This window comes from Panthera pardus, unplaced genomic scaffold (assembly GCF_024362965.1).
Source record: "Panthera pardus isolate Hobbes unplaced genomic scaffold, ASM2436296v1 HiC_scaffold_11, whole genome shotgun sequence".
NCBI classification, from domain to species: domain Eukaryota; kingdom Metazoa; phylum Chordata; class Mammalia; order Carnivora; family Felidae; genus Panthera; species Panthera pardus.
The window spans coordinates 26005943-26021245 of NW_026526666.1; the positions used below are offsets into that span (position 1 = coordinate 26005943).

The 15303-nt window shown below is 36.5% G+C and overlaps 1 protein-coding gene across 5 annotated transcripts in view; it reads right to left on the reverse strand.

Annotated features, from left to right (window-relative positions):
- RWDD3 (RWD domain containing 3) overlaps positions 1–15303 on the reverse strand; it is a 147637-nt gene that overhangs the window by 89611 nt on the left and 42723 nt on the right. For 3 of the 5 annotated variants that reach the window (XR_008418509.1, XR_008418502.1, XR_008418506.1), the window contains exon 6: positions 4229–4276. The exons of the other annotated variants lie outside the window; for them this stretch is intronic. The gene's annotated coding sequence lies outside the window, so the exon portion shown is untranslated. The remainder of the gene's footprint in view (positions 1–4228; positions 4277–15303) is intronic. 5 annotated transcript variants of the gene reach the window in all.

A 15303-nucleotide genomic window follows, 5' to 3' on the forward strand; every position in this document is an offset into this window, starting at 1 on the left:
TTGCAGAAACAGAAGCAAAAATTACCAGCACACATGCTGATTAAAGTAGGTAAGTGACATTTCTGGAAATACAAAATGTTTTATTCAATGTAGGTACCTGTTTGATATTTATAGAGTGTTTTGGTCTTACTACTGTCTGGTTTAAACTCTAAACTGCTCAAGAGAAGTGTCCGTGTCTTTGTTATATACGTGAAAATAATTAATAACGTCTCTCTGAAGATAAGCTCCTATACACTGATCATACCAAGTTAGTATAAAATGACACTATGGGTGAGGCAAAATATACCAATGACCATATAATATATGCATAATACAAATTATGTATAATAGAAAAAGGTCCAAAATAGTCAACACATTCAAAACACTTTATAAATACAGGAAGATTCTTTTTTTTTTAAGTTTATTTATTTTGAGAGAGACAGAACTATGCAAGTGGGGGGTGGGCAGACAGAGATGGGGAGAGAGAATCCCAAGCAGGCTCCCCACAGTCAGCATGGAGCCTAATGTCGGGGCTCAAACCCATGAAACCGAGACATCATGACCTTACTGAAACCAAGAGGTGGACATTTAACCGATGGAGCCACCCATGCATCCCAATATAGGAAGATTCTAATACAACATGATTTGGGTTGGGATTCTGCTCATACTGTTGTAGTTACATTATATGCAGTAAATACATAGGCCAATTCTGTCATCCCACTCCTTCAGCCCCTGGCACTCTTTCCTGTCTGCTAGGGATCACAATCCACTTCAACACAGCTGTAATTGTGTTACACTGCAAACAGCTTCCATCAATTGCTTAATGACTTCTTAAAAAGAAATGTATTCACTCTACCCAGACACAGTATCTGGCACATGGTAGGTATTCTCTAAATATTTCTTGAAATGAAAAAACAATACTTCCTCTCCTCTTTCCAAATGAAAACCTACTATGTTAGGACTGTCCTTCCAAAATCAACATAAACAGTACTAATTCCCACCAAGTGTTATCTTAGAGATTAACTGCAAATAAGTGCCTCATATAAATATCTTGGAATTTTTCATTGAACCTCCAATCTCACGCAGATGCTTATTACCCTGTCATGTGGTCAAATAGATGCACCAGAAGAGAAAGTTATATCTATTTGAAAACACAATTGTAAAATCCATATCATAGAAACAAGGGCCATCGTAAACCACCAAGATTAACAAAAATAAAGCCAACCTTAACTTTTGAACAGGAACACTTTGGGCAAAAGGGTACAACTGAGATCCCTTATTTCTCTAAGGTGTGATAAGTGGGTAAATTCTAACAACAGCTACTGTGGATAAAGCCCCTGCTCTGGACCAGGCATCTGCTGCGTGGGTGACATGGAACGACAGGCCCATCAAGTGGACATTAGCATCACTACTTTACTAAGCACTAAGCAGGAAATTCCGAGAGCTTCGGCAGCTCATCCGGAGGTCAAGCTAGGGTGTTGCACAGCCAACGTGTAAAGTCACATCTCCTGCTTCCAAAGTCCTATGACACAACTACTCTATTGCACCGCTCTTCTCTCAGACCCTTTCCCATGTATGCCCTCCACTAGAGCTACTTCCAACCTAAAACAATCACTGAAGGAAAGATCTGGTCTTCAGACATACCTTTATACCAATTCTAGATAACCCACAGATTATAAGTGGCAGAAGAGCAAGGTATTTAGCTGTTGGACTATGGTATCAGATTGCCTAGATTAGCTTCCCAGTCCTCTGACTTCCTTGTGTGGACAATTTTCTTTTCTTCATTGTGCCTTACTTTTCTCATAAATAAAATGGGAGTGCAAATAATGCCAACCTCATGAGGCTGTAGTGATAATTAAATAGGTTAGTAAATGTGAAATGCTTTGTGCCTGACATAGAAAGTGCTGAATGGTGTCAGATGCTATCTCCAGCTCTTAACAGCTACAACAGAGTGGAGACTTGGTCACTCACAATTCAGTATCTTCACTGACCGGCTTCCAATCACTAGGCTTTACTGAGCATTGAATACAATGCAACCTAGATAACGAAATAGCCTGAAAGTGGTTTTAATGTTAGACCTCAGGCTGTAGATTCTTTGCCATGAAGGACAATTGGGCAATTCCTCCGAAGTCCCAGTGGTAAAATTCAGCGCTCCATCCCCCGAGGGAACATTTGGTTCAACCCGAGGACTGAGTGACCTGGAAAAGTCTATCTGCATCCACTACTCATTTTCATTTTTAAATTATTTAGTGTTTTACCTCAATCAATCATTTCATCTTTCCGGGCTTTAATTTTTCCAACTTGTGAATACTGAGGGGTAGAGATGAGCAAGTGGTGGTGCAAACAGGAATTAGAAGGGATCTTCACCACAATGCTGTCAATGAAACCACCAGAGCTTTCAAATTAATATAACTTTTGAAAGTTAAGTAAAGTGGGAGCTGCAACTGAACAAAATTCGTACATCCCAATGTACAAATGTAGAACTTCAGACCCAAGATCACCCAGCCAGTAATTACAATTTTGAGATTTGAACTCACAGCCTACTGTCCTCAGGTGCCTATTTCCACAACTTTAACCTGCTTTTCTAAGGAAAGGAAGAATTCAAACATCCTCTTTCATTACTATTATTTCTTAGGTATAACTAATTTTAACATATTACCACTATTAGACTCTCTTAGCTAATTATATAATGATGATGATATATGAACAGCATAGAAATCTGTAAATTATGAAAGTAGCTTGAAACATCATCTTCCATACTGGCTCTGATATACAATAAAACTAAGAATCTGAATATTTTATAATTATTGTTAGAATTGATGCAGTGCTGAGTTAAAAATCACGAGCCATAGTGTCCACACCCACGTAACCTGAATTAGTCCTTTGATAGAAGACATTCACTGAGTGAATGCTGAATAAACATTTGCATTCCCTGCCAAGAGGAAATTTTTAAAAATTACTGTAAGCTTGAGCCAATGAACTCTGTAGATACTGGTGACAAAGACCCTCTACATCCTTTCCTCCTGGTTGGAAAAACAAAAGGAAGTGAGGTGGTTCACAAGAGAAGATAACGAGAGGAAAGAATACACAGCAGTCTAAGGTAAACAGAATAAGGTATAAAATCCTTCTTCTCCGAGGAACATATCCTTTCATATCCTAAGGTAATCTCCAGGCAAAAATGTCTAAGTGACAGACACTTTCACCACAAGTCAAAAATCCATATGACCACAGGTGAACTGGGCTGCTGAACCTTATCCTAAACTATATTTTATAAAATCATTCTCTCTGGATCAATAAAATGCAAATGCTGAAGTTATCTTGTTAACCATCAAAATAAAAGGAACCTTGAGAATAACGTCATTCTTAATTAAAATGGGCTTTTTAATTCCTTTAACTAAAGTAGATATTAATACTGGAAACACTTTGCTAACTAAAGAAAGACTCTACCGATACCCCCAATTAGAGAACACTTCATTTATATATGATGCAGTTTATAACTACTTAGCGGTATGGTTGGGTTAAGTCTCTTTGGCCTACTTTTTAAATGATTAAATACTCTCCATCCAAGTAAATAGATGTCTTCAGAGCCGCATTTTGCATGATAAAACATTCTTTAAATGCATAAACCTTCGCTCAAGATTTAAGAGGGCAAAAAATCTTAGTGACAGTACATTCATTATGTCTTTATTAAGGCCAGACTTTTCCATAGGGTTATGCGTAGCTGAAAATAAGGCTCAGTTTAATAACAAAGCAAGCTTTCCTAGGACTACAAAAATTGTAAAATTTTAATGTTTAATGCATTCCTTAATTATAGAAAACTCTGCAAAGAATAACATCCTTGAAATTTACTATGCAAATGCTCTTAATTTATGACAAATTGCACTTTCAAATACAAGTATTAAATCTCTATGAGATTGTTGAGGTAATGTACTAATATGCATCACTAAGATCTTAAATTTCTAAGTGGCAATGCTGTTTGTTAGATGCAAACAAGGATTACCTTAATTAAAATATACTATCCCCAGCCTCTCAGCAGATTTAGCTCAGTTTTTATATAGGACAGATTCATTATCTACCTCAAGTTAATAAAAGTCTGACCTACTGTGGTTATTTCCTTTAAAATTTAATTTTAATTACTATTTTGTTAATGGAAATAAAGCACTAAAGAATTGTGAAGATGATCCAAAACCAATTCTGAAAACTTAATTAAAATACCTCTTGAAAGCTTCAAAAGGAATTTAACACTTACGTGGTTTGATAACTGATGGCCTTACAAATACCGCATTAGATACCAACTCTGTAAAAAAATCATCAGATGAAACATGCTTTAGAACTATAGCACTTCCTTAGTCTGTATCTTGAACTAATGGTCCAACTAAATACATATAAACATCAAGCCTTTCATTCAAAATTTTAACATTAGACAAAGGTTCTTAACAAAGAAATAAAATGAGTAACCATTACACAGCGCCTTCACAATACATAAACCTTAAATGCATTCAGAGTTTTTACATAAAACCATCTGGGCTAAATCCAGATAATTTCAGAAGTGTTCAGTTTGTCTTCTGATCCTTGGGGACCCGAATATAAAATTAAAAGGCTGGTAAGAAGTTGTATAAAATTCGGTACCAGAGTTTTATTAGGCAGCTTCCTCTCCAATCTAAATTTCAAAGGTTTACACATATATTATTGATCTTATCTGTGAAAATATTGGTTCAGTAAATAGCCTTTAAACATAACACAATCCATAGATTTTATTGAGATTCACTCCTCATGAAAAAGATAAGAATATGAGAAGCAGGGTATAACAAAGAGCATGCTCCAGGGAAGAAGCACAGACTTTGTGATATTTAAAATATATTTAGCAGCTCTTATATTACAAACCTCACAATGTTATGGTTCATAATGCAACGTGCATTTTTGTACCAGACTATTTGACTACTTCCAGTAAGTAAAATGCCTGCATTCATTAGCAATAATGAATTTTTCTTCTCATAGATCTATTTAATGAAAAAGGCATTTTGCCAGAAACCACCCCCTACCATGTCCCCCCCCCCCAAAAAAAAAAAAAATCAGTATACCATTTCATTTAACATAAAGTCAGGGATCTATTTTTCTAAACATTAGAATTCCAACTCCAGAAATTAAAGAAATTTTACTAAAAATGAAAAATAAATATATGACTAAAATAATTGGATAACAATTAAGCTAAGGTAATACTGAATTTCTGTAATTCTATATTAACCTTGAAATGTGATTTAAATTCAGACCCCAGGGATGCCTAGGTGGCTCAGTTGGTTCAGAGTCTGACTTCAGCTCAGGTCATGATCTCGGAGTTTGTTGAGTTTGAGCCCCACGTTGGGCTCTGTGCTGAGCCTGGAGCCTGCTTCAGATTCTGTATCTCCCTCTCTCTCTTCCCTTTCCCCACTTGCACTCTGTCTGTCTCTCTCTCTCTTAAAAATAAATAAACATGAAAAAACTTTTTTAAAAGAATAAATAAATAAATAAATTCATACCCACAAAAATGGCCTAATTGAACAAGGTAAAAAAAAATTCTGTAAAAATACAAATCCATCCTTTGTTATTTTTTTATTTGCCACACAGAAAATCACCAATTTTTGAGTGAGTTATTTTCTAAGAGTTTACTTACATGTCAGTTTTTTAAAAATTAAGATGAATATTACCCTAGAAGCAATAAATAAGGATCAGGTTCATCCTAAAAAAAATCTATAAAAGCCTTAATTTAGCTTTATAGCATAGCTGCAAGACTTGCAATGAAATATAGCAGAAAGCAAAACTGTTTCAATACTAGTAATTAAAGCAAATGGAAAGTTAAATTGAATAAAAGATAGTTTATTATTCTTAAATGCTCTGGGAATAATAGACTTAATTGGAAGAGAAAGCAAATGTAGATGAGACATTTGTGAGAATTCTGAACAGGACTTCTGAGCTTTTTCAAGGTTTTTGGAGGTTATTGTCACCAATCCAGTATTAGGTCTTAATTTCATGTGAAAACATAACATGTATTACTTTACGTGGTAAAGGTAAGTTTAAAAACAAGTGTTCCTCCCTTTTCTTGTTGCAAGTAATCTCTAATATTCACTTGATTTTCATCAACAATGATAACAGTAATTTTTAACTGATAATTGCAACGACAAAAGAGGGATGGTGGAAATTTTCCTGGAGACTCACTCATGCTCATGCACAAGCACACACACGTACACATGTACACACACACATGCTCGCGCATGTTGGGACAAAGGTAAGGAGGTGAGAAGGAACAACAGAAAAGTATTAGAAAGAAGGGACGCAGGGTTAATAAGGAAAACTGTACAGAAGAACCTAGGTGGCTCAGTCCATTAAGTGTCTGACTCTTGATTTCAGCAAAAGTCATGATCTCAGGGTCGTGAGACCAAGTCCCACACTTGGCTCTGTGCTGACATTGCAAAGGATGCTTGGGATTCTCTCTCTTCCTCTCTCCCTGCTCCTCCTCTGTTTGCCCATGCACATGAATGCTCTCTCTCTCTCTCCAAATAAATAAACTTAAAAAAAAAAAAATAAGGAAGCCTGTACATGAAAGAAAACGGTAACTTATGGTCTGTTGGTTGGAATGTTTTATTTGTTCGGTTTGTTGGTTGTGTGTGTGTGTGTGTGTGCATAAAACAGTGAAGGAAGAGAGGGAGAGAGGCCAGAGTGATTTCCTGATACCCATCTTTCCATTTAAGTTAGTTTTTTAATCTCGGTAGTTTCTTTTGAGAGTAAAATGTACCAAAGTGGCCAATGATGCATATGATTCCTTACATTCAAAATACAATGGTTTATAGTTTCTACACTAATAAGCATTGAGAAGCCTTAAATAAATTAAATAAGGCTTAGAATAATTCAGAGTTTTCGCATAAAACCACAGTGCTATATTACTACAAAACATTTTGTTTGTATTTTGATCCTCTAGGACCTACTCAAATTACCAAGCTGATAATGTACTACATAAAATTCAGTACCAGAGCTATATTAGGCAAAGACCAAAAAACAAACAAACAAAAACCCAACAACAACAAAAACTTAGAGCTTTTAACATGCTCATGTGCATTGGGACTGTCTAAGAATATATAGTCTGAACTTTTCTCAAGGGGTATCTGCCAGTGTTTGCATTCTGTGAAACATACTCTGGGAAAAGCAGAGTTAGAGTCAGTAATAAGACAAAGATTCCCATGGACACCCCTGTTGTCCAAGACTGTTTTGGAGAATCTAGCCAGTAAAATGGGTTAGTAAAATGGGTTAAAGAAATGTGGCATGCATTAGAATGGGAGAGAGAGCATTATCATTCTTTGCAAATGATATTAGAAAATCTGAGAGAATCAATTAACATCTATTAAAACTAACAAAGAATTTAGAGGAATAACAAGATATGAAAGCAATAATTTTCACTTATACTAACAATCAGTTGGAAAATATAATGGGAAAAAATATTTTACTCATAATATGAATTTAACAGAAAGAAAGAGAGATCACCCAAAAGAAAAATGGGCAAAGAATATTAACAAGCAATTAAGAGAAATATGCAAATAGTCAATTAACATAGGAACAGATGTTCAAACTCAATAATAATCAAAAAATATAAATTAAAACCAGATACCATTTTCCCCTTATGAGCATTGAAATGATTAAAAACGTGGGCAATACCCCATGTTGACATGAAATGTGGAGGGAAAACATACCCTTCTGTGAGTGGTATTACTCAGAGTCCTGACAGGAAATTAAGAGTACACTCAAATTGGGTAATTTGAAGAGCATTTAATAAAAGGGTTATTTATTCATAAGGGTGCCAGGCTGGGTGGAGGGAACCCACAAGAAATAGGGCAGTCTCTAGGGCTAGAAGGAGAAAAACAGAGCTGAGCAGAGAAAACTGTGACCTTAGGTCTGAGAAGACAGCCAGCCCCCAGTAATCCCACAGGAGGAGCCAGGAGAAGTAGTTCCTCCTAATTCTCCTCCTTCCTTCTCATCTCCTGCCAGTGCCCCCATCCCAGACACCGCAGCCCAACCAGAAGCCCAAAGGCTAGGGACCTACACATCCAGATCAGCCTCTCAGAGCTCAATACAGGATAGAAAAGGGTAGAGGGTACACCCCAAGGTGCAACAGAAGATATCTAGCATGTAAGGGTTAGGAAAAGTATAAATTAGGAAAGCCAAATTGAACGACGGTTTGGCAACATTTACACTTACCATAATATTTGTGCAATCATTAAAAAAAAAACGACAAAAACAGAAAAATATCAAACCATTAGAAGAGGTGGTCTCTGAGGAAGTTTGGGAAGGAAGCTCAGGGTTGCAGGGTCAGACAGATCTGCGTTTGCATCCTGAGTCTAGCTGCTCAATTAGTATTTTTTTTTTTTACTACAAAAAAAAGGACAGAAAATCAAACTGACCTGATGAAGACAGTTCAGTCTTCATCAAGGCTCACACTGCCAAACCATGGAGAAGCTCGGGATAGGTCTGCCTTCAGAAATACCTGGATCCAGGGACTCAGACCTTATCAAATTTTTCTCTCTCTCTCTGCCTTCCATCCACTGTCCCTTCCCTCCCATAGGCTACCAGCTCTGCTCCCTCTAGTTGGCTTCATTCTCTCAGGCCAGCTGTTCCCACAAGTTCAATCCATAGCCAAATGCAGTGATAAAAGTATACTCTTCAAGCCTCAAGGCTAGAGAGAAAAGAGTTTCCCAGGTACTTCAGTTGAGATTCTTCTACAAAATGCCACTGCGTGGACAAGCGTAGATCACATGGCCAACCATGACTGAATCATATAGTAGGCCACAGGACGAGGGCATGGCGACTGGCCCTTTCTGGAACAAATGCCCCACTCTGTGACTAAAGGACATGAGAATTTTGGGGTGCCTAGCTGGCTCAGTAGTTTAAATGTCTGGCTCTTGATTTCGACTCAGGTCATGATCTCACAGCCATGAGGTCAGCCCAAAGGTTCCATGATAATTGTAGAGCCTGGGATTGTCTCTCTCCCTCTCTCTCTCTCTGCTCCTTCCCCACTTGTGCTCTCTCCCCCTCTCTATTTCTGTCCCCCCACTCTCAAAGTAAATAAGGAAACATTAATTAAAAAAAAAAAGGACATGAGAATTTTGATTAGCTTTCACCACAACCACATGTTTGGGGTAGAAGAACCACAATCTCCCTAAATAAGAAATTTTCTTCCGGACACTAGAAAAGCAAATAAATGGCAACCTCGGACCCTCAGTTTCCTCATATGTAAAATAAAGGAGATGATGGTGTTCATCTTATTCTTATTCTCTTATTATTCTTTTTATCTCTGTATTTCTATATTATTTCATGTTTTAAAAGAACATGTTGCTTTTAATCATGAATAAGAAATCTGTTTCCATTTCGAGAAAAAAAGGAGAGGCCAACAACATTAATTCAGGAAGAGCTATCAGGTTAAGTTAATTACTAATTACTTAAAATTTGTATTACTTTTATATTGACTCTTCACAAAATACCTACTACTAATAATTACTTGTCTATACCTAATCAAATTTAAACCTCACAAAGACTTCATAAAATTGGTGCAGTCCCCATTTTACTGACAAAATTTAAACTCAGAGAATTAAACTAATTTACCCAAGGACACAAAGCCAACAGCTAATAAAACTGCTATGTAAACCCAGATCTGTCTAAAGAAGAGGTCTGCAAACTATAACCTGTGGGCCAAATCCCACCTGCCCCCTGTTTTTTTATTGCCCACAAGCTAAGAATGGTTTTTTCACTTTTGAATTGTGGAAACAAAGGAAGAGAACACTTTATGACACATACAAATTATGTGAAATTCAAATCTCAATGTCCATCAGAAATGTTTTATTGGAACACAATCCTGCCCATTTATGCCAGAGAAGATAGATTTACATCCTCTTGGTGGCTGCTTTGGCACTACGATGGCAGAGTAGAGTTGGGAGAGTGATCATGTGGCCCAAGAAGACTAAAATATTCACTATCTGGTTCTTTACAGAAAAAGGTTTGCCAACTCTGGTCTAAATCCCAAACACACTGTCTGTCAAGGACCTCTTACTACCTATCCAGATACTGTCTAAAACTTATTGGATGATGCCGCTAGAAGGTCTCTTGCAGCCCAAGCAAGGGTATTTCAATGCAAGAAAATAGGAGAGCATCTGCCAAGTTCATCTTGAGGGATGGAGAACAACAAAGGAGGTAAAAAAATGTCTGCTGCCATACCACCCTGACTGACCTGATCTCAGAAGCTATGTAGGGTTGGGCCTGGTTAGTACTTGTATGGGAGGTGAGGTAAAAAATGCACCAAATAATGACACCTGCTTAGGACAGAGGAGGGGAAGGAAACAAGGTTATTGGTTCCCAGTGGCACATGGTGTGACCATTCACTTACATAAAATGTTAAGTTGAATTCCTGAACACAGTATCACACATCATTCACAACACCTAGTAGGGTCAGAAAAAAATTTTTTTTGAGAGAGAGAGCATGAGTGGGGAAGGGCAGAGAGAGAGGGGGACAGAGGATGCAAAGCAGGATACGTGCCAACAGCAGTGAGCCCGACATGGGGCTTGAACTCACTGTGAGATCATGACCTAAGCCAAAGTTGAGCACTCAACCAACTGAGCCAGCAAGGCACTCCAGAAAACTTTTTTGGTATTAATAAGTTTAGAAGTAAATCCTGCATGACAATTTAAGTTTATAAAACTATTCTAAAGCAAAAAAAAAAAAAAAAAAAAAAAAATGGAGGGCATGGAGTAAAGAATGACCTATTCAAATTCTTAAAATGGAAACTAAAAAACTTTCAATCAGTTTGTAAATATCAGAAGCTAGTCTGCTAGTCTGCCTTTCACTATACATAAGCAGTATGGACTGCCAGATTCACAGCAGCCCTAAGGTGTATTCCCTGCTTCATTATACCCGTACTAGATTTATACCATCCTCGGAAAATAGTTATCTACTATTTTCTCAAAAATCTCTGAAGACTATACAATCACTGGTGTTCAGAAAATAATTTCTCATAGCCTTTATACTTAAGCTATGTTTCTAATATAATCAAAATATCAACATTAAGAATAATTTCAATCAGAGACATGGGACAGTAAATCCATGACTTCCTTTTATTTCATCACTGACTTATTGTGTAGCTTAGATGTATATGAATCTTATCTAGGCTCTGGGTTTCTTAATTTATGAATCTAAGCTAATATAGAATGTTTTAAGAATTGGACTTAGAAATTGTATTGGGGTGCCTAGGTGGCTCAGTCAGCTAAGTGTCCAACTCTTGATTTCGGCTCTGGTCATGATCTCACCTGAGAGGAGTTTGAGCCCTGCGTTGGGCTCTGAGCTGACAGCATGGAGCCTGTTTGGGATTCTCTCCTTCTTTCTCTCTTCCTCTCCCTCCCCCCACCCTCTAAAAATCAATAAACTTTAAAAAAAAAGAAACTGTATGAATTCCCTTATGGTCTCTGACAATAGATATCAAGTAAGTACAGGAGATTCTCATCATGGAATCACTAGACTCTATTTCTCAAAGTGAAAAACATGATTCCCTCTAAGAGAACTAACGAGCCACTAGGCCACAGAAGAGAGAGTCGTAAGCAAGACAGAATGTGAATGCTAACCACCACTTAATCTCCTAGCGTCTGCCTTCTCTACTTCTGAGCAGTTGTGTATATTAGGTATACTGAAGCCCTTTATGAACTGCTAAGCACTGTAAGATGTGAGTTTCTACTACTGTCCTTGATAATCACCCTTAGGATCGTAAATGCAACTGATTTAGAAACACAATACATTGCGTGGACAGAGCCAGACTATCTTTAAGCAAGTTTCTGATGTCTGCTTAGGGTTAAGTAATCATGGCATATATTTCACATGCAGCATTACCAGTAGGAATTCAATAGGAAAAAGTTGATGGGTTGCAGGAAATAGAGAACATGTTGTTCTAACTAACTCACAGTTTCTTTGTCTCATCGGGTTGATAAAACTATGGTGAAATCTTGATTGGAGGTTGCATATTACCTGGCAGGTTAACCTTTCTTTCTACACGACAGGATTTGGGTTCAAAAGCTGATGACAAAACCACCATGTGTCTAAAAACTGATCTTTTCATTTCTACTGTGTAAGCAGGTTGAAACGGTTGTGCCTGTTAATTAACCCCCGAATCCCGTCAAGATAATTGAAGCGTAAACTTAAGATAAGGTTTACATGGCAAAGTAAAGCACTGCGGAGCACCAGCGCTCTTGCCTCTCTCCACCCTGCGCCCTCTTCCGATCTTAGTCTGACAAAAAGCAGACTCGACAAGGCTTCACCCCGATCCACTTCAAAGGAGTGAAGTGTATGCTCCAAAATCGAGTAAAGACGTTAATGCCTCACACCGTATTGTCTAACATATATTTTTATAGATAGCTGGTCTTACAGAATTTTCTTGCCTTCCTTGCGTGTATTTTTTGCATGCAGAAAGGATAAGCAGATTCCATTGTTGTCTTTTCTCGTTTGGTTAAATGTTGTAGTATTAGGCAAATGATAAGATATCAACCACTTTTATTTAGAAATTATTTTAGTTAGAGACAATGATCTGTTTGGCTTTGTTCAAAATCAGCTCCAGGATGATCCTTCTTACATTTCCATTAACTATGAAATTAAAGAGAGGAGGCAATTTTTAAAAGAGAAATATTGCTTTTAGCCTGAAACCCTAAGTGTTGAGTTTCTGCCTGCAGTGGGTTTTTTCAATTAAATTATAAACCATGGGTAATAGAGATTTATAATGGGAGTGCTGATACAATCTTAACTATAGGGAAACCATCCGACACGCTCTGTGCTGTATATGGCTGGATTATTTGCATTAAATTATCTTCAGGAAATGCAAACAAAACAAAGAAAAATGTAAAGCTTGTCGCATTATTAGCATAAAATCAAAGTCCTTGAATGCATAATTGTTCCATACCCAAAGCATTAACGGATTTTATTCTTCAAGTTCAAAGACCTCCTAATTAATATGCAAAATGGCCTCATTTTATAAGCAAGCTTTTTTTTTTTTTTTTCCTTCTCAGCCAAGTGACAGTTCTTTGCTGGAGGAAAATACTATAAAGAGTAGATAACACTAATATTAATATAAAAGCCCATATATCCGTATAGCCAAAAACAATAATAACTATATGTTATCAGAATATTTATATTTCTTCAGTCTATGTATAGGTATAAATTGTATGTTTAACCAAATAATACCTAGATTTGGAACACTAAGCGTACAAAATATAAACAGAACACGATCTTTCTCTACAAAGGTTTACCTATTTGTATAGTTTTTTTAATTATTAAAAAGAAAGAAAATCCAATAGAAAGAAATTGTGGACCTAGTAATATAAATGTAAATGATGTGACTCCAATCCAAGTTTACAAAGCAGTCCCACTCCAATTTACATAGCCCCACTAACCAGGATTTGACACAAGAAAAAAGAAGTTTATACAATTTTTTTTAAAGTGTACCAACATATGGATGATTTTCCAGAATTCTGATTTCTCCCTTATTTTTCTAAATAAACATCAGAAAACTATAATCCTTGGAAGTGATTTACTGGGTTATTTTCTCTAATAAATTTCATTCCAGTTTGGACTGTACAGAGTAACGGATTTTTAATCTGAGTATTTATGTAGTTTTAAATAATTTATGCTCTTTTTAGAGTACATGACATATGTTGCAAATCAAAGTATAACCACCACAACATTGTCATGTTTTAGAAAATGTAGTAATTTCTCTTAACCAAGAAATAATGTTCCCACAAAAGAGATATGAGGTCTTAAAATACAGTGTAGTCTCTAATGTGTCTCACTCATTTGAGCAATGGGACATCAATCTACAGGACTCAACCTCCTGCTGTCACACCAGGCTCACTACCAGATTAGGAGTAATTCTTCCCTAATAGTCAGTATTCATGAGGCCAATAATGATTAAGAATGCATGTGCCAGGAAGTGTGTTGGGCCCCCCATCAATACCTTTATCCCATTTGGGTTTCACATTTATATTTTGCATTTACATTTATACACATTTATATGTACCAACTGTAACTGCTCCAGCTAGTTTTGAGATTATTCCACTTAGCAGCACATTAAACCCTTGGTCAGAATGTTCAAGATATAAATTCATGCCAAGCACTGTAGGTAAAAAGTTATTTTTCCAAAACTCTGGTAGAGTTAGTGAAGAAAGAAGGATAAACAATTTATTAATGTCTTTTTCAAGTCCTTAACACATAATCAACACTCAATAAGCAATTGAGAATGAATGGTCAGATTACAATATTAAACCATATTCCCACTTTACTCAAAATTAAAATAAGAAATGTTTAGAATTAAAGTGTAAAATTTATATTTTAAAATGGAAGAAATACAGATTACATATTTGCAACTGTACTTTAAATGTGAAAATGGTTCTATTTACTAAATGCCTCATCAATAGGAGATTCTGCCTATTTCTTATTAAATAAGTATGCATGGGTTAAAAATGGCATTTATCATATGCTTTTAATGCATTTATCACATGTTCCAAAAAGACTTCATTATTTAAAACTTGTTTAACCAGTACTACAACATAATGGCTGAGTTTTTAAAATTGCTTTTCACTTTTGCCAAGGAAAAAATACCAGCCTTTTTGCTAACTCTATAGACCCAAAGGTTGAAATCAATGTTGTTAATGGCAGGGAAAAATTCCTTGATTATTTTTTGTATTTTTAAATGGAATGTACCAAAGCTTTTCATTTATAAAGCACTTTACAGTTTACCAAGTGTTTTCATACAAGCCACCTTCCTTTAAGGAACTTAGGAGGCTTCCATGAGAAATTACTACCCACAGATCACTACCCATGACAGTTCTATTGGATTTCTAGCTAGTTAAACCACATCTATAATATAGAAGTCAATTCCGGGTGCCACATTTTAAGAGGGACTTTGACCACTTAGAATGTAATGAAAGGCAAATGTCCAGGTGAATAGGAGAAGCTGTAATTTTTGATAAATTATTCAAGCAACTTGGGAAGGAAAGAATAAGAAAAGGTATAATATCTGCTTTCAAATATTTGAAGGGCTGTCATGGAGAGAATCGTATACTAATTCTGTGTTGCTCCAGAGGCCAGAACTAGGATAAAAAGCTGGAAGTTAAGGAAGGCAGACTCTGATGCAATGCAAGAAGGAACTTTTTATCCACTTGTGCCGTCCAGTAACAATAACAGCTGCCTCTTAAGGATGATACCAGTCTCTGGAGGTTTTCAAGCAGAAGTTGGATATCTGTCAGAGTTACAACTTTTAAAAATTCCTGCACTGG